The 19878-nt window shown below is 42.8% G+C and overlaps 1 protein-coding gene across 1 annotated transcript in view; it reads left to right on the top strand.

Moving 5' to 3' along the window:
- The window catches only part of LOC115202084 (catenin alpha-2), a 688845-nt gene that overhangs the window by 24701 nt on the left and 644266 nt on the right, over positions 1 to 19878 (top strand). The gene's annotated exons all lie outside the window — the stretch shown is intronic.

Below are 19878 nucleotides of genomic sequence, written 5' to 3'. Positions count from 1 at the left end.
GTTTTAGGCGTGCATGGCTACGCAGTCATGGGTGAACAGGGAGTACAGGAGGGGGCTGAGCACACACCCTTGTGGGGCTCCAGTGTTGTGGATCAGCGAAGTGGAGATGTTGTTTCCTACCCTCACCATCTCTTGGGAGATAATGCAGTCAGCATTTTATTGTAAGGAATTCTAGATCAGGTGAACGAAAGGACTTGAGTTCCTGTATGTTGTTATTGTTACACCGTGAGCCGTTAATCATGAGGGATACACCCTCACCCTTCTTCTTACCAGAGAGATGTTTGTTTCTGTCGTTGCGACCCGTGAAGAAACCAGGTGGCTGTACCGGCTCTGACAACATATCCCGAGTGAGCCATGTTTCCGTGAAACAGTGTATGTTACAATCTCTGATGTCTCTCTGGAAGGCAACTCGTGCCTTAATTTCATCCACCTTGTTGTCTAGGGACTGGATATAGGCGACTAATATGCTTGGAAATGGTGGGTGGTGTGCTCGCCGTCTAAGTTTGATCAGGAGGCCGCTCCGTCTGCCTCTCCTGCGGTGACAACGTTGTTTTGGGTCAGCCCCTGGGATTAGATCCAATGTCCAGGGTGGAGGTGCGAACAAAGGATCCGCTTTGGGAAAGTTGTATTGCTGGTCGTAATGTTGGTAAGTTGACGTCGCTCTTATATCCAGTAGTTCTTCCCGGCTGTATGCAATAACACTTAAGATTTTCTGGGCTAACAATGTAAGCAATAATACATAAAAAAACAAATTACTGCATAGTTTCCTAAGGACTTTTCTAAACTAGGTGACCATCTCTGTCAGCGCCATCTTGCTCAACCCCAATACTACTGACATGATTCGCTATCCTACATGTCAGAAAGGTTTGTTATCGGAAGTTGAACCCTTGCTGAACAAACCCCATGGTTGTGGGTTTGATTCCTGGATGAACCACATATAGCTTCCTGAAAATACAAGTTACTGTCTAGATGTTAACAGTTCTGTACAGTAAACCACCATGGGGAAGCCAGGTTAATTCACTCACTGAGGGAAAATACAGTATAGGCAATGGAGCCTTGATTATGGAAATGGCCTGCTTGAGTGTCCATGATGAATGCAATGGAGAGCCCTCTGGGTGAATGCAATGGAGAGTCTATTGACATTGACTCAGACCTAGTGTGTGGGTGGGTGGTGGCTTACTGTAGCTGTGTGAATGGTCTTAGTCGTCATTATCCCTGGCTGTTGATCTCTGTCTCTTTGGGCGTAATGACAAGGTCAATGTCATTGTGTCGCTGTTATGCAACTGTTGTGTTGACGGACGTGGAGCTAGGGCTTTGTGGACATCTGTGATCCACGCTGAAAATGTATGCATCCAAAATGGCACACTATTCCCTATATAATACACTACTTTTGACCAGGACCCATAGTTTGTATTTGGTTTCATACACTTTATTTATCAACATTAGTCCCATTGAGATCAAGTCTCGTTTGCCGTAAAGACCTGGGCCCGTATTACAGTGAGGGAAAAAAGTATTTGATCCCCTGCTGATTTTGTACGTTTGCCCACTGACAAAGAAATGATCAGTCTATAATTTTAATGGTAGGTTTATTTGAACAGTGAGAGACAGAATACCAACAAAAAAATCCAGAAGAACGCATGTCAAAAATGTTATAAATTGATTTGCATTTTAATGAGGGAAATAAGTATTTCACCCCCTCTCAATCAGAAAGATTTCTGGCTCCCAGGTGTCTTTAATACATGTAACGAGCTGAGATTAGGAGCACACTCTTAAAGGGAGTGCTCCTAATCTCAGTTTGTTACCTGTATAAAAGACACCTGTCTACAGAAGCAATCAATCAAACAGATTCCAAACTCTCCACCATGGCCAAGACCAAAGGATGTCAGGGACAAGATTGTAGACTTACACAAGGCTGGAATGTGCTACTAGACCATCGCCATGCAGCTTGGTGAGAAGGTGACAACAGTTGGTGCGATTATTCGCAAAAGGAAGAAACACAAAAGAACTGTCAATCTCCCTCGGCCTGGGGCTCCATGCAAGATCTCACCTCGTGGAGTTGCAATGATCATGAGAACGGTGAGGAATCAGCCCAGAACTACATGGGAGTGTAGTCAATGATCTCAAGGCAGCTGGGACCATAGTCACCAAGAAAACAATTGGTAACACACTATGCCGTGAAGGACTGAAATCCTGCAGCGCCCGCAATGTCCTCCTGCTCAAGAAAGCACATATACATGCCGTCTGAAGTTTGCCAATGACCATCTGAATGATTCAGAGGACAACTGGGTGAAAGTTTTGTGGTCAAATGAGACCAAAATGGAGCTCTTTGGCATCAACTCAACTCGATGTGTTTGGAGGAGGAGGAATGCTGCCTATGACCCCCAAGAACACCATCCCCACCGTCAAACATGGAGGTGGAAACATTATGCTTTGGGGGTGTTTTTATGCTAAGGGGACAGGACAACTTCACCGCATCAAAGGGACAATGGATGGGGCCTTGTACCGTCAAATCTTGGGTGAGAACCTCCTTCCCTCAGCCAGGGCATTGAAAATAGGTCGTGGTGGATATTCCAGCATGACAATGACCCAAAACACACGGCCAAGGCAACAAAAGAGTGGCTCAAGAAGAAGCACATTAAGGTCCTGGAGTGGCCTAGCCAGTCTCCAGACCTTAATCCCATAGAAAATCTGTGGAGGGAACTGAAGGTTCGAGTTGCCAAACGTCAGCCTCGATACCTTAATGACTTGGAGAAGATCTACAAAGAGGAGTGGGACAAAATCCCTCCTGAGATGGGTGCAAACCTGGTGGCCAACTACAAGAAACGTCTGACCTTTGTGATTGCCAACAAGGGTTTTGCCACCAAGTACTAAGTCATGTTTTGCAGAGGGGTCAAATACTTATTTCCCTCCATTAAAATGCAAATCATTTAATAACATTTTTGACATGCGTTTTTCTGGATTTTTTTGTTATTATTCTGTCTCTCACTGTTCAAATAAACCGACCATTAAAATCATAGACTGATCACTTCTTTGTCAGTGGGCAAACACACAAAATCAGCAGGGGATCAAATACTTTTTTCCCTCACTGTAACAAAGCGTCTCAAAGTCAGAGTGCAGATCTAGGATCAGTTCATACATGCGGCCCCTGGCAAGGAGATTTTGCCTAGCTGCTCATTGAGAGGTCCTGTTGACTAGGCCATTTGCCATGACAGTTTGCTAAGGAGAACAGTTAGGCCAGTGCCAGAGCCGCTTGGTACTGAAGCCAAGTGTTGGTTGTTGGAGAGGTGATGATGGCGTTGATTTGTCACCCGCTGTGGTTTGATGCAGGTCCAGTATGCCTGATGAGGTATCAGTGGATTAACACCTAGGGCTGCCTCCGCTGTTTGTGTCTGTGGATCTCAGTAGTCAATACATGCTCCACGTGTTGTCAATACGTTTCCAGTATGGGATGATAACTCATAAAACTGTTGTTTTACAAAAATGTAGCAACGTCACATAGACCATTTAATTGTAGACAAAGCCTTTTCATTCAAATATGCCTATATATATTTTTCTTCTCCAAAATGAATACTTTCACAAATAATTGAATACTTATGTCCGTTTGGATATTGAAATATTGTAATAACCGTGACCACCACTAATGGCGAGGACGACACCATGTAGAAGGTGTTGGATTGATGGCGGTGGTGATGCATGGACCTCCTGGTACTAAGTTCTTCTGATTCTTCTTCCCCTACAACAGTCATGTCATCACGACATTAGAACATTTCTCTGAGTACAAAAGGAAATTGGTTAAAAAAAAAGGGCTGGTGTGTTAGGATTAAACAGGCCTATTTCAGGTCCCAGTCTGTCCCTGCAGAGGTGCATATGTTAAAGGGATCATGAATCATGCATGATTAACAAATCAAAATAAAGCCCCAAATAGCATCATCAACAACAACATAAGAACTGCGAGGTTCCTCTCTCTGATTTCTACACGACTTCTGCTTGTTCAGCTTATCATGTCCATACGATTTCATGCCCACTCAAGACTGTTTATCCCTGACTGCATCACATCTCAATGTGGGAGAGGTGACATTGGATGGAAACGTCGTGGCCGCGGCTGGAATTTAGTGACAGCACGTCATTGACTCGGACTAATTCCAATGTTATTTTGCTTTGGTTGTTGGCAGTGGCTGACAAGGGCACGCGATGACAACGCTGGCAGACACTGCAGGGCCCAGTTGGCACATGGCCGTCACCCCCGTTGGCTACATCTGTGAGACACAGACAACCAGCTGAACACAATCATCTCTATCTTTACCCTCACTGGAGGCAAGGCCATTCGCAAACGAGATGTCCTTGACAAGTAGTAGCACCGGACAATTGCTTTGGATCCAAGCCGCTTCTCTCTCTCTCTCTCTCTTTAGGCTAGAGAGGACTCGTTATTTCAGGAGCTCTGCAACCAAGAGTTAATTCATCTTGGCAGGAGATGGAGTGATTGAACGGGGCTTTTTGTGGATTTAACTTCAACTATTTGTTTTACGCGGATCGTTTTCTTACTTGTGCTGTGCTCGGGCCAGAGGTCCACTGTGTCATAATGAAAAGATGGGATAGGGGGAATTGAGGTAGCTGAAACTAGAAGAAGTGATTGGGGTGGGGGGGTGTTCTTTGACTATGCTGGATCATGTCTCTTGCAGTATGACATAGTGCCAGCATTAAGGGTTAATAAAGAGAAATAGGAGAGAAGAAAGAGAGTATAGGGAGAGGGCGAGGGAGGGAGGGAGGGAGAGAGTGAGGGGAGAGGGAGGGAGAGAGTGAGGGGAGAGGGAGGGAGAGCGAGACAGACAGCGAGATAGACAGAGACTGTGGCTGTCTCCTGGGGCAGATGGCATGCTGGGATTCTTTCGATCCTAGAGACTGAAGAGTGTGTGTTAATTCTCACTTATTATCTCTCCAGTTAGAATGAAGCCTAAGGGGAATCACCAAGCAAAGACAAACATCCACACACCTCTCATACTCTCTGTGTCTTACTCTCTGTCTCTCTCGCTCTCAGTTCAATTTGCCTTATTGACATGACGTAACAATGTACATATTGCCAAAGCATACTTAGGAGATTAAGTGATACATTTACGCTATTAACATAATTAAAATAATAATAATCAAGACTGTCAACGGGACAACACTAACAACAATAATCAAAGGTCAAAATAACCATACGTTGAGCAATAACAACAACAATGCCATAGAGGACATGTGCACTGTCCCTCATTTTATGGCAGGCAGCAATTTAGTGCTCTCTATCTCTCTCTCTTTTTTTCTCGTCCAACCTCTTTAGGTGCATGTAATGTCCATGGCATATTAGTGGATCTAAACAGAACAGTGCGATGGTGGAGGGAGGGAGGCAGAGAGAGTGGAGCAGAGGGGTGAAGAGATGGGTGAGAGAGAGGGACGAAAGAGGGAACAAGAGAGATGGCTAGAGGGAGGGGAGCAGAGCATAGTGGTGGGTAGGGATGGGAGCGGTAGACACAACGACACCAGTCACATTTCTGTGATAGATTCTGGAACAGGACAAAGGCTGACAGTGGAAAACACAAACCAGCTACAAAGGGCCAGGCAGCTCTGCTAAACTAGGGCTCCGTCCCACACGACACCCTCTTTCCTTTTATAGTGCACCACTTTTGACCAGGGCCCATAGGGCTCTGGTTAAAAGTAGTGCACTATATGAATAGGATGCCATTTGGGACACACGCCTGGGTTAGGCTGAACCCAATACACAGAGACGCCTCACTGGTTGGCTCCCATGCTGTTGTTTTTCACATGTCAGCGATTTGTCGCCTAATGTGGGATATTTCCTCACCGTTTGTTGTTCATTGCTCATTAAACAGTATCATTAGCTGATGTTGTGCTGAAGTCGTCACTCCTTTAGAAAATAGAGCTTATAGTAAGAGAGACAACTGTTAAAGTAACGGTAAAGGAATTACCCCAACCAGCCAGGTAAGTGTATGTGTGTGTTTCTGTGTCCGTGTGTGTCTGTGTTTGTAAAAAAGTGGTATTTGACACATTTTCATTATCTGCGGTGGTGGTTGTGTGTGTGTGTGTGTGTGTGTGTGTGTGTGTGTGTGTGTGTGTGTGTGTGTGTGTGTGTGTGTGTGTGTGTGTGTAAATAACTAACATCCCAGTAATGTTCTCAGTCACGTTCATCTTCTCCGCACCTCTTCGCAGTGGCACGCTCACACACTCTGTTGAAGCCGTGCTACATTCAACACCAGGGCCAGGGGTAAAGCTGCTCTGACACAAGGCCCGTCTCGAACGATATACTGTTCCACATATGGTGCTCTAATTTTGACCAAGGCCCATAAGCCTCTGGTCAAAATCAGTGCGCTATGTAGAGAATACGGTGCCATTTTAGGACACACCCACAGATGAGCCAAGAGAGGTGTCAGCCAGAGGGTTTGGGAATGACACTGTGTGTGTTTGTGCGTGCGTGTGTTCATTGTCTGCATGTGTGTAGAGAAGCCCTCTTGCAATGCTGAAACTAGCTCACCCTAAAGTGAACCTGTAAAACAACACTTTTCACCGTGGCAATAAAACATACAGTGAGCTCCAAAAGTATTAGGACAGTGACAACTTTGTTGTTGTTTTGGCTCTGAACTCCAGCTCTTTGGATTTGAAATGATACAATGACCCTGCTGTAAAAGTAGACTGTCATCTTTAATTTGAATGTATTTTCATCCATATTGGGTGAACCGTTTAATAATTACAACACTTTTGGTACATAGTCCCCCCCCGTTTTTAAGGGACCAAAAATATAAGGACAAATTCACTTATGTGTATTTAAGTTGTCAAAAGTGTAGTATTTGGTCCCATATTCATGGCACACAATTATTACATCAAGCTTGTGACTACAAACTTATTGGATGTTTCAGATTATTTTGTGCCTAATAGAAATGAATGGTAAATAATGTATTGTGTCATTTTGGAGTTCCTTTTACTGTAAATAAGAATAGAACATATTTCCAAACACTTCTACTGTCACGGTTGTCGTCGGTAATGGAGGACCAAAACGCAGCAGGTATGTGCAGGCTCATCTTGATGTTTATTTACTTTCAAAATGAATATCAAAATAACAAAACACGAAAACGAACGACGACAACAACAACAACAACAACAACAACAACAACAACAACAACAACAAACAGTCTGGCAAAGCATAAGGCTGAAACACAGAACAATCTCCCACAAAATACAAGACAAACACACCCAACTAATATAGGACTTCCAATCAAAGGCAACACCAAACAGCTGCCTTCAATTGGAAGTCCAACCCCAATTAACTCAACATAGAAACACACACACTAGACTAACCATAGAACACATGAAAACCAAACAGTGCCCAAAAACCCCGGAATACTTAAATCAAATGCCCCTTCAACAAACACACCACCCCGAACCACATAAAACGAATACCCTCTGCCACGTCCTGACCAAACTACAATACCAATTAACCTTATACTGGCCAGGACGTGACATCTACATTCATGTGGATGCTACCATGATTACGGATAATCCCGAATGAATCGTGAATAAGGATGAGTGAGAAAGTTAGATGCACAAATATCATAGCCCAAAACGTGCAAACCTCACACTGGAGTAACCCTCACCCCTTCACTCTACTGAGAGAACTGCAGAGAGGAGAGAGAAGAGACACCTGCTGCTGTGTATATTGGACATTTTTGTGAGAGAACATACGTGAGCAGTTTATTTGAATGCGTCTGTACACAGTCGATGTGTATGTATGTGTGTGTTTCAGCATGTGTGCGTGCACACGTGTTTTTCTGTGTGTACAAACTACACAATGTTTACCCCTCTTCTCTTCACTGGTTCTTAATCTTCTGTCTAATCCACACTGCTCCGGGGCAGCCATGTTTCATAAGATTTAGCAGTAAGACGCAATTTGGGGAACTGTAAAATGGGTCATTCTATCCTTTTGGGTTTCAGGGGGATTTAAATAGCAAAGAAATCACAGCAAATTTTATAAAAAAGAGCTCCGAATAGCTCCATACTCTCACCAAATATTCTCGGATTTCTCAGATACATGCAGAAGCTCATTAAGGTAGGCTACTCTCGAATACAGTACATTTGCACACTCATGCACGTTCTTACGCACGTATGCACACACACACGCACAGATGTATGATCTTAATTTGATTACTCTTTTGTTGCTGAGAATTTTCCTGAACAGCAGGAAATGCTAACTTTTAGTGTATTTGAGTTTTAAAAAGGATTCTAAAGTTTGTCATTTAGATTTTGAAATGTCAGACTTGCTTTTCCCTTAATTAAAAATGTATCAACCCCTACAAAAAGAGGGAAGACCCTGACTTCTCTTGTTCAAAGACCGTCTTCTCCGACTACTCTCCACATCCCCAATTTTCAGGGGCCCTACAGCAGCAAGTGTGTGTCTTCTCTCTCCTCTCTACAGTTCTCTCAGTAGAGTGTAGTGAGGGTTACTCCAGTTCAGGGCTGATTGTGCCCTCTCTCTTTCTCTCTGTCTTTGTTTCTAGTCCTCTCCTCTGCCACCAAGCCCATCAGACCAATGAGCTGGAGAGGACACAAACACTCTAATTATAAAAAATAAAAAAATATTTCACCTTTATTTAACCAGGTAGGCCAGTTGAGAACAATTTCTCATTTACAACTGCGACCTGGCCAAGATAAAGCAAAGCAGTGCGACACAAACAACAACAACAGAGTTACACATGGAATAAACAAACATACAGTCAATAATACAATAGAAAAAGTCTATATACAGTATGTGCAAATAAGGTAGGATAAGGGATGTAAGGCAATAAATAGGCCATAGTGGCGAAATAATTACAATATAGCAATTAAACACTGGAGTGATCGATGTGCAGAAGATGAGTGTGCAGGTAGAGATACTGGGGTTCAAAGGAGCAAAATAAATAAATAACAGAATGGGGATGAGGTAGTTGGATGGACTATTTACAGATGGGCTATGTACAGGTGCAGTGATCTGTGAGCTGCTCTGACAGCTGATGCTTAAAGTTAGTGAGGGAGATATGAGTCTCCAGCTTCAGTGATTTTTGCAGTTCATTCCAGGAATTGGCTTTGGGGGTTACCAGTGAAATATACAGTTGAAGTCGGACGATTACATACACTTTAGCCAAATACATTTAAACTCAGTTTTTCACAATTCCTGACATTTAACCCTAGTAAAAATTCCCTGTCTTAGGTCAGTCAGGATCACCACTTTATTTTAAGAATGTGAAATGTCAGAATAATAGTAGAGAGAAAGATTTATTTCAGCTTTTCTTTCTTTCATCACATTCCCAGTGGGTCTGAAGTTTCCATACACTCAATTAGTATTTGGTAGCATTGCCTTTAAATTGTTTAACTTGGGTCAAACGTTTCAGGTAGCCCTCCACAAGCTTCCCACAATAATTTGGGTGAATTTTGTCCCATTCCTCCTGACAGAGCTGGTGTAACGGAGTCAGGTTTGTAGGCCTCCTTGCTCGAACACGCTTTTTCAGTTCTGCCCACAAATTTTGTATGGGATTGAGGTCAGGGCTTTGTGATGGCTACTCCAGTAACTTGACTTTGTTGTCCTTAAAGCATTTTGCCACAACTTTGGAAGTATGCTTGGGGTCATTGTCCATTTGGAAGACACATTTGCGACCAAGCTTTAACTTCCTGACTGATGTATGGAGATGTTGCTTCAATATATCCACGTAATTTTCCTACCTCATGATGCTATCTATTTTGTGAAGTGCACCAGTCCCTCTTGCAGCAAAGCACCCCCACAACAGGATGCTGCCACCCCCGTGCTTCCCGGTTGGGATGGTGTTCTTCGGCTTGCAAGCCTCCCCCTTTTTCCTCTAAACATAACGATGGTCATTATGGCCAAACAGTTCTATATTTGTTTCATCAGACCAGACCATTTCTCCAAAAAGTACAATCTTCGTCCCCATGTGCAGTTGCAAACCGTAGTCTGGCTATTTTATGGCAGTTTTGGAGCAGTGGCTTCTTCCTTGCTGAGCGGCCTTTCAGGTTATGTCGATATAGGACTTGTTTTACTGTGGATATGGCTGCATGGTCCCATGGTGTTTATACTTGCGTACTATTGTTTGTACAGATGAACGTGGTACCATCAGGCGTTTGGAAATTGTTCCAATGGATGAACCAGAATTGTGGAGGTCTACAATTTTTTTTCGGGGGTATTGGCTGATTTCTTTTGATTTTCCCATGATGTAAGGCAAAGAGGCACTGAGTTTGAAGGTAGGCCTTGAAATACATCCACAGGTACACCTCCAATTGACACAAATTATGTCAATTAGCCTATCAGAAGCTTCGAAAGCCATGACATTATTTTCTGGAATTTTCCAAGCTGTTTAAAGGCACAGTCAACTTAGTGCATGTAAACTTCTGACCCACAGGAATTGTGATACAGTGAATTATAAGTGAAATCTGTAACAATTGTTGGAAAAATTACTTGTCATGCACAAAGTAGATGTCCTAACAAACTATAGTTTGTTAACAAGGTATTTGTGGAGTGTTTGAAAACGAGTTTTAATGACTCCAACCTAAGTGTATGTAAACTTCTGACTTCAACTGTACCTGCTGGAGCGCGTGCTACGGGTGTGTGCTGCTATAGTGACCAGTGAGCTGAGATAAGGCGGGGCTTACTTATTGATGACCTATAGATGACCTGGAGCCAGTGGGTTTGGCGACGAATATGAAGCGAGGGCCAGCCAACGAGAGCATACAGGTTGCAGTGGTGGGTAGTATATGGGGCTTTGGTGACAAAACGGATGGCACTGTGATAGACTGCATCCAATTTGCTGAGTAGAGTGTTGGCAGCTATTATGTAAATGACATCGCCGAAGTCAAGGATCGGTAGGATAGTCAGTTTTACGAGGGTATGTTTGGCAGCATGAGTGGAGGATGCTTTGTTGCAATATAGGAAGCCAATTCTAGATTTAATTTTGGATTGGAGATGCTTAATATGAGTCTGGAAGGAGAGTTTACAGTCTAGCCAGACACCTAGGTATTTGTAGTTTCCACATATTCTAAGGCAGAACCGTCCAGAGTAGTGATGCTGGACGGGCGGACAGGAGCAGGCTGCGATCGTTTGAAGTGCATGCATTTAGTTTGACTTGCATTTAAGAGCAGTTGGAGGCCACGGAAGGAGAGTTGTATGGCGTTGAAGCTCGTCTGGAGGTTAGTTAACACAGTGTCCAAAGAAGGTCCAGAGGTATACAGAATGGTGTCGTCTGCGTAGAGGTGGATCAGAGTATCACCAACAGCAAGAGCGACATCATTGATGTATACAGAGAAGAGAGTCGGCCTGAGGCTTGAACCCTGTGGCACCCCCATAGAGACTGCCAGAGGTCCGGACAACAGGCCCTCCAATTTGACACACTGAACTCTGTTTTAGAAGTAGTTGGTGAACCAGGCGAGGCAGTCATTTGAGAAACCAATTGTGGTGATTGACAGAGTCGAAAGCCTTGGCCAGGTTGATGAATACAGCTGCACAGTATTGTCTCTTATCGATGGCGGTTATGATATCGTTTAGGACGTTGAGCGTGGCTGAGGTGCACCCATGACCAGCTCTGAAACCAGATTTCATAGCGGAGATGGTACGGTGGGATTCGAAATGGTCAGTGATCTGTTTGTTAACTTGGCTTTCAAAGACCTTAGAAAGGCAGGGTAGAATAGATATAGGTCTGTAACAGTTTGGGTCTAGAGTGTCTCCCCCTTTGAAGAGGGGGATGACCGCGGCAGCTTTCCAATCTATTTCAATCTCAGACGACACGAAAGAGAGGTTGAACAGGCTAGTAAAAGGGTTTGCAACAATTTCGGCAGATCATTTTAGAAAGAGATGGTCCAGATTGTCTAGTCCAGCTGATTTGTAGGGGTCCAGATTTTGCAGCTCTTTCAGAACATCATCTGGATTTGGGTGAAGGAGAAATGGGGGAGGCTTGGGCAAGTTGCTGTGGGGGGTGCAGGGCTGTTGACCGGGGTAGGGGTAGCCAGCTGGAAGCATGGCCAGCCGTAGAGAAATGCTTATTGAAATTCTCAATGATCTTGGATTTATCTGTGGTGACAGTGTTTCCTAGCCTCAGTGCAGTAGGCAGCTGGGAGGAGGTGCTCTTATTTTCCATGGACTTTACAGTGTCCCAGAACTTTTTGGAGTTCATCTCTCTCTCTCTCGCTCTCTCGCTCTCTCTGAAAATAATGGCCACTTTTCAGTTCATGATTTGAGTATGAATTCATCACTTGAACTGATTTGATTAGAATGGCATGAACTAAATTCCCTCTGCATGTGTTTCTATTTCTGTTTGTTTACTTGTTGTTTGTTAATGTGTGGTTGCTTTAAGGAAGGGCTGTGGAGGCCGAGACAAGTGCTTGCCTGCTAGACAGACCTCAGGTTCTCTTTTTTTTTTCTCTCTGTCTTTCTCTTGTACTCTGTGTCCCTCTCTCTCTCTCTCTCACACACGCACACACACAGACACACATACATACACACACAATCTCTCTGTTTGTGCCTCTCTTTCTCAACTTTTCTCCCCTCGCTTGGCTCGTTTGAACATGAGTTGTAGCTCATTAGAAAAGTGGAATAGTAAATGATTTGACTGACTGGGGCGCTGTGCTCCACGTACACTGCTCTGCTTCACTGTCAACGACTCAGCACAAACCTGGGTGTGTGTGTGTGTTTAGTAATTGTGACTGATAGGACTGTGGTGTGTGTGTGTGTGTGTGTGTGTGCATTTCTTTGCTCTACAATAATAGTCTTAGGTTACAATGTTTTAAGAGGTGTAGATACAGATGTAGGATCTTAATTTGATCACACTTTTGTTGCTGAGAAGTTTCCTGCAAAGCAGGAAATGTTAACTTGTGGTGTATTAAAAGTTTAAAAGGCTTCTAAAGTTTGTAATTTTCACTTTAAAAGCTAATATTTATAAACCCGAAAAATGTATTAACCCCTGCAAAAAAAATGTCCATTAATTAGAATCCACATAATTCACATTTCCTGTTTCTGCAGGATTATTTTCCTGCTGTAGCAAACTGGCTCAAATTAAGATCCTACATCTGTATTGGGGAATTGAGGGTTGCATTACATTTAAAATGTTATATCCACATAACCATCAATAACCATTACTGTCTATGACCATCAGGAGGCTGTTAGCCAGCCTGCCAGCTTAGTGGAGTCTGCCACTAGCACAGTCAGTGTAGTCAGCTCAGCTATCCCCATTGAGACCGTGTCTGTGCCTCGATCTAGGTTGAGCAAAACTAAACATGGCGGTGTTCGCTTTAGCAATCTCACTGGAATAAAGACCTCCTCCATTCCTGTCATTATTGAACGAGATTGGGATACCTCACATCTCAAAATAGGGCTATTTAATGTTAGATACCTCACTTCCAAGGCAGTCATAGTCAATTAACTAAACACTGATCATAACCTTGATGTGATTGGCCTGACTGAAACATGGCTCAAGCCTGATGAATTTACTGTGTTAAATGAGGCCTCTCCTCCTGGTTACACTAGTGACCATATCCCCCGCGCATCCCGGAAAGGTGGAGGTGTTGCTAATTTACTAAAAACTAAATGACTGCGTTTTCGTCTTTTGTGCTTCTAGTCATGAAATCTATGCAGCCAACTCAATCACTTTTTTTTTTATAGATACTGTTTACAGGCCTCCTGGGCGTTCCTCACAGAGTTCCCAGAATTCTTATAGGATATTTTAGTCATGGCAGATAATATTCACATTTTTGGTGACATCAATATTCACATGGAAAAATCCACAGACCCATTCCAAAAGGCTTTAGGAGCCATCATCGACTCAGTGGGATTTGTTCAACATGTCTCCGGACCTACTCACTGCCACAGTCATACCCTGGATCTAGTTTTGTCCCGTGGAATAAATATTGTGGATCCTGATAATCCTGGACTATCGGACCACCGTTTGATTACTTTTGCAATCGCAACAAATAATCTACTCAGACCCCAACCAAGGATCATCAAAAGCCGTGCTATAAATTCTCAGACAACCCAAAGATTCCTAGATGCCCTTCCAGACTCCCTTCACCTACCCAAGGATGTCGGAGTACAAAAATTGGTTAACCACCTAACTGAGGATCTTAATTTAACCTTGCTTAATACCCTAGATGCAGTCAATATGCATCTTAGGTTACAATGTTTTTAACAGGTATTGGGTAAATATTGGGTGAATTAAGGGTTACATTACATTTTAAATGTTATATCCACATAACTATCAGTAAGAATAATTGGATATAACCATCAACTGTAATTTCACACTCTTCCCTCTGCAGATATTTTTTAAGATATTTCCTGTGATTTGTGAGTCAGCCAAGGCAATTCAAGAGAAAATATGCTTCGCTCCTTCTTGGCTCGTTCTTTCGCTGTCAACACCTTCTGTTTTGTGTGAACAATACTTCTCAGTTTTGAATATCACAAAAGCATGGCAGTGGTTAGTCATCTTGACAGCGAGAGAGAGAGCTCGAGGGTGGGTTGGTGGACCGAAGAGAGAGAGACAGAGAAAGAGAGAAAGAGATTAAGATAGACAGAGCGTATACAAAGAGTTGGCTTGGATGTCGGACTGATAATAACAAATGTGTTGTATTGAAGTCATTTCAGCCTTTCAGCCATCTTGGCAGCATGTAGCCTTCATCTGATAATAGCTAGGCATTATGTGAATACGTCCACTGACGGGGCGTTGTTTGTGACATTACAGCGGCATCATCCACTGCCAACAATGATCTACGTCACATCAGTCGCCATCAGGACATTCTCTAGGCCTGTTCTCTGTGGGGAGAGTGTGTGTGTGTGTGAGCATCATAATTATTCCCTCCACCATGGCATAAATGATTGGCAGCTCCAGTGACAATAGACTTCCTAACCTCCAACAGTTGTCCTTATCTTCCTTCTCCTATTGTTGTTGTGTTCAGAGCTGAAACGGAAATATGATTGTTTAGAAAAGGTGGAGGTTGGCCGCTTTTATACTGTTTGTGTGTGTGTGGGGGGGGGGGAGGGGTTATGTGCCTGTTTGTGTGTGTGTGTTTCTTAGATTTTTTGTACTGTTCATTTTACTGGTATCAATTTACAAGAATATATCCAGTAGATAGACTCTGTAGAAAAGACTACTGTAGACCTCCTAGGGCCCAAAGATAAAATATACTGAACAAAAATATAAACGCAACATGTAAAGTGAAATAAAATATCCCAGAAATGTTCCAAATGCACAAGTTTATTTCTCTCAAATTTTGGGCACAAAATTGTTTATATCCCTTTTAGTGAGCATTCCTACTCTGCCGAGATAATCCATCCCTCTGACAGGTGTGGCATATCAGGAATCTTATTAAACAGCATGATCATTACACTGGTGCACCTTGTGCTGAGGACAATAAAAGGCCACTCTAAAATGTGCCGGTTTGTCACACAACACAATGCCACAGATGTCTTAAGATTTGAGTGAGTGTGCAATTGGCATGCTGACTGCAGGAATGTCCACCAGATCTGTTGTCAGATAATTTTATGTTCATTTATCTATCATAACCGGCCTCTAACGTTGTTTTTGAGAATTTGGCAGTATGTTCAACCGACCTCACAACCGGATACCACATGTAACCACGCCAGCCCAGGACCTCCACATTCGGCTTCCTCACCTGCGGGATCGTCTGAGACCGGCCACCTGGACATCTGATGAAACTGAGGAGTATTTCTGTCTGTAATAATGCCCTTTTGTGGGGAAAAACCCATTCTGATTGGCTGGGCCTGGCTCCCAAGTAGGTGGGCCGATGCCCAGTCATGAGAAATCCATAGAGAGGGGAAATAATTCATTTAATTTGACTGATTTCCTTATATGAACTGTAACTAAGTAAAATCGTTGAAATTGATGCATGTTTCATTTATACTTTTGTTCGGTGTACATCCTTAGTTCACCTGAACAACTTCAATATACTTATTTTAGCTTAACACGATCTCCAACTCAATCCTTTGTTCCACTTCATAGCTTTTCATACCATCTCATAGCAACCTTTTTCATTATTTAATATAGACCTCATAGTCAAGCATTAGATATGACTTCAAAGTCGCGCATTGTGTATCCTAGGCTACGTATGCGTCCCAAAATGGCACCCTGTTCCCTATATAGTGCACTACTTTTAACCAGAGCCAGGGCCCTGGTCAAACATAATCCACTATATTTGGAATAGAGGACGGAGGATTTTGGGACGGAACCGTCGGCAACCTCCACTCTCTTTCGCTGTTGCCATGGTGTCAACAGTTGTGTAAGCTACAGGTACTTTTCTCTTCCTCTCCGCTCTTCCTGTCCTCCTGGGTATTTCTGGAGACGGAGAGAAAGAAATATGCCCCCTTGACGTTTCCTAAGTTTCCAAAGCCGTCCGTAATTACACAGAAGGGCATATGATTATTGTCCATTGTCTTCCACGGTAGTAAGTTGTACTTGAATGTGTCTATCTGTATGAAATGTTGCGATGGGAGTCGAGGACAAGATTTGAGTGATGTCTGTTGAGTAGCAAGTAGATTGTGTGTGCTATAATGCAATGCTACTTCCACATTGGTATTTTCTTTTCCGGTGTATTTTCATAGTTGATCAATGACATAGTTTGCAATTAGAGGCATTTGCGTCACACTGATTGTCACTCTGATTGCTCTGTTTTGGCTGCCAGCTGATAATAATTGTCAGGGAAAAATACATTCCTGGTCTTGTCGTTTGTTCTCTATTTCTTATTTTCTCCTGCTTTTGAGGTTCCCTGTACTATCAATTATTACATGGGTTGTTCTAAGCTAGTAGAGAACTAGGTGGGGTGGGGGGGACCATCCAATACAACAACAAAAAAATATATCTTTGCAGGTACGTGAACATCGACTGTAGGGGAAAAGTCGTCTGGAGGAGTGAGTGCATTCATTTGCTCTAAGTTAGCTTCACCTAATGAACCTCTCCCCGGCTGTAAACATACAGTACTTCTGCTGTTTGTTCCACAAATGTCAACGAATGTCAGAGAAATGTCAGCGAGGGCACACTTTATACTGGTGTGTGTGTGTGTGTGTGTGTGTGTGTGTGTGTGTGTGTGTGTGTGGTGTGTGTGTGCAGTCTGTCTGAACTCATCCTCACTGCAAAGGACACTTGTTTTTTGGTTTCGTTCCAGGAGTTTGTAAAGGCCTACAGGTATTTTTGGCAAATACAACGACATTTCAAAATAAATGCTTTACTTTGATAACTCTTCTTTCTGTGTTGGAAGAGCCACTCAATTAGGCTTTTTACAATGCAGATTATAAAATGTGTTTCTTGTTCATTTGATAATATATAATATATCATTTGAAATATTCCTAATTTAGGCTAGTATTGCACCAGCCAGAGGCACTGGACCCCCCCACATGCCCCAGCTGGCAACATTGAACTGGAGTGTTGTTTAGCTTCACGTCCCCATGGCAATGGCAGCCCTCCTCCGCCCCCCTCCATCCTTCTGCTGTGGACTCTATCGACCTCAAATAACCCCAGTGAGTCAGATCCCCTACTGACAATAGTATAGTCTATAGAAGCAGGCCTCTACACAAACATATGTCAGCGTTTAGACTCTTCCTCAGTGTGTGTTTGTGTGTGCGTGTGCGCACGGCCACGCCCGCATGTGTGTGTATAGCGTGGTAGTACTCATCGAAATTATAGGTAGTTTATTATAACCAATTAGGCTACGCGAGCTTCAATAGATAGTTATGTAAATTCAACTCTTTTTTTTTCTTTTTTGGCACATCTGAACTTTCAGACATAATGTACAGTAATTTGTTAATAGAACCGATTTGAATTAGACTTCATTTAAATGTGAGTGGTACTTCTCGCCTCAGATATATACTCCTAAGGGTTTTTTCAATGGTGATCATTGGAATTCCACTTAGTTCCGTACTTCTCACCTCAGCCAAACTGCTGTATTTTTCAGACAGAATTCTCTCTCATATATATATATATATATATATATATATATATAATGATATTTCCAAATGGATCCTTGCCTGTGTCTCCGCCTTTTAATCAGAGACTCACCTGCATATATTAGCCATTCTCTTGAAAGCCACTGCTCAAGCTTTGTACCCACATATGTTTTTAGTTATCAGAACCCCGCTCGCTCTCGGTCCTGCCGAATGGAATGGTAGAGACTGAGAGACAAATCTAGGCCAACACACTCTTCTGAATGACAATCAGGTTTGAAGGCAGGAGGCAAAACAGTGCGAGGTGTCCCTGAATCACATTCAAGCCTTAATAAAACACTTCAACACAACATCATTAAAGAATCTCAGTACAGACTCTTCCATTGTAGTTAACATGGAAATGTCTTCAATGTGAATCTTTTAACTGTTGAGATCACAGGAGGCTGGTGGCACCTTAATTGGGGAGAATGGGCTCGTGGTGATGAAGCGGAATGGTATCAAATAGATCAAATACATGGCTCTGTTCCAGACGTTATTATGAGCCGTCTTCCCCTCAGCAGCCTCCACTGGTGGAGATGTGAGTGGTGTAGTAACCCTTTAAACCAATCAGTGGGCTTTTGCCAGTGTCACGGAGCGCTACTGGTGGAGAAGTCAAGCGCAGGAGAGCAGAGAGTTGTGAACAGGCGCACACTTTATTTGGGTAGAGGCAATAAAACAGACAGACGCCTCTGCGTCAAAACCTCCAGCCAAAGGATAAAGTGCAAGGCGCGAAACAGTCCCAACAAATGAGCAAATGTTACAATAAACAACCTTTGTGAAATACCACGGAAAATACGGGAAAAAACCCAGCCTAGCGCGTACACACGAAACATGTAACAATTACAATTTCACACAAAGACATGGAGGGGAACAGAGGAATAAATACATGTAGTGTGATTAGGGAATGAAAACCAGGTGTGCAGGGAACAAGACAAAACAAATGGAAAAATGGAGTGGCGATGGCTAGAAAGCCGGTGACGTCGACCGCCGAACGCCGCCCGAACAAGGTGAGGAGCCGACTTCGGCGGAAGTCATGACAGCCAGATTTTTTTTCTTAATTTAAATTCATTTTTTTCACTAAAGTAGTGCACTGGCCCTTTACTTGTATTAGCAGACTGACATAGACCTCTGTAGTGTGGGCAATAATTTATTTTCAGCGTCTTGCTTTGTCAAAAAAAGGTAGTTTGTATAATTAACAACAGTATCTTGCAGGATTCAATAGTTGGGATTGTAAGAATTGTTGCCCTGTCATTCTAATTGGATCCAAAAAGAACAAAACCCTGTCCTCAAACATTTACATCAAAAGGTTCAAAGTTAAACATCAAATTAAATCTTTTTTTCTTTTCTTGATCTAATAACATGGAAAACAACCACTTTTTCTGCAGTATTAATTTAGCATCCTTACAAACCACTCAATGTCAATGTACATTACTTTATTGTACATAAGCTGCTCATCTAGGTTTGTACCTGTAGACTTTCCATCACCATGAAGAAAAACAATGTACAATACAGTAAGAGTACATTGAGACATAAAGTGGCTTGTGGTGTGATGACATGGCTCAGTTGGTAGAGCATGGTGCTTGCAATGCTAGGGTTGTGGATTTGATTCCCATGGAGGGCAATGTATGCACACACTACTGTAAACTGCTCTGGATAAGAGTCTACTCGAATGGAAAAGGAATGAATAGACCATTTCAGTTATCACATAGAAATAAGTTCTATTTGCAATGTATCTCAAACTAGAAAACATATGTCAAGCAAGTGTTTTATATATTCCACAGATATCCGTTTAGATGTTTTGTACAGATAATTATCAGACTTGAGTTATAAATGCTGGTAAACACAAAAGTATTGCACTGGATCTGCTTGTCCTG

This window comes from Salmo trutta, chromosome 11 (genome assembly GCF_901001165.1).
Source record: "Salmo trutta chromosome 11, fSalTru1.1, whole genome shotgun sequence".
In the NCBI taxonomy this organism is placed as follows: Eukaryota; Metazoa; Chordata; class Actinopteri; order Salmoniformes; family Salmonidae; genus Salmo; species Salmo trutta.
Note: the sequence above shows the minus strand (reverse complement) of the source record. Positions and strands in the feature narration are given on the sequence as shown.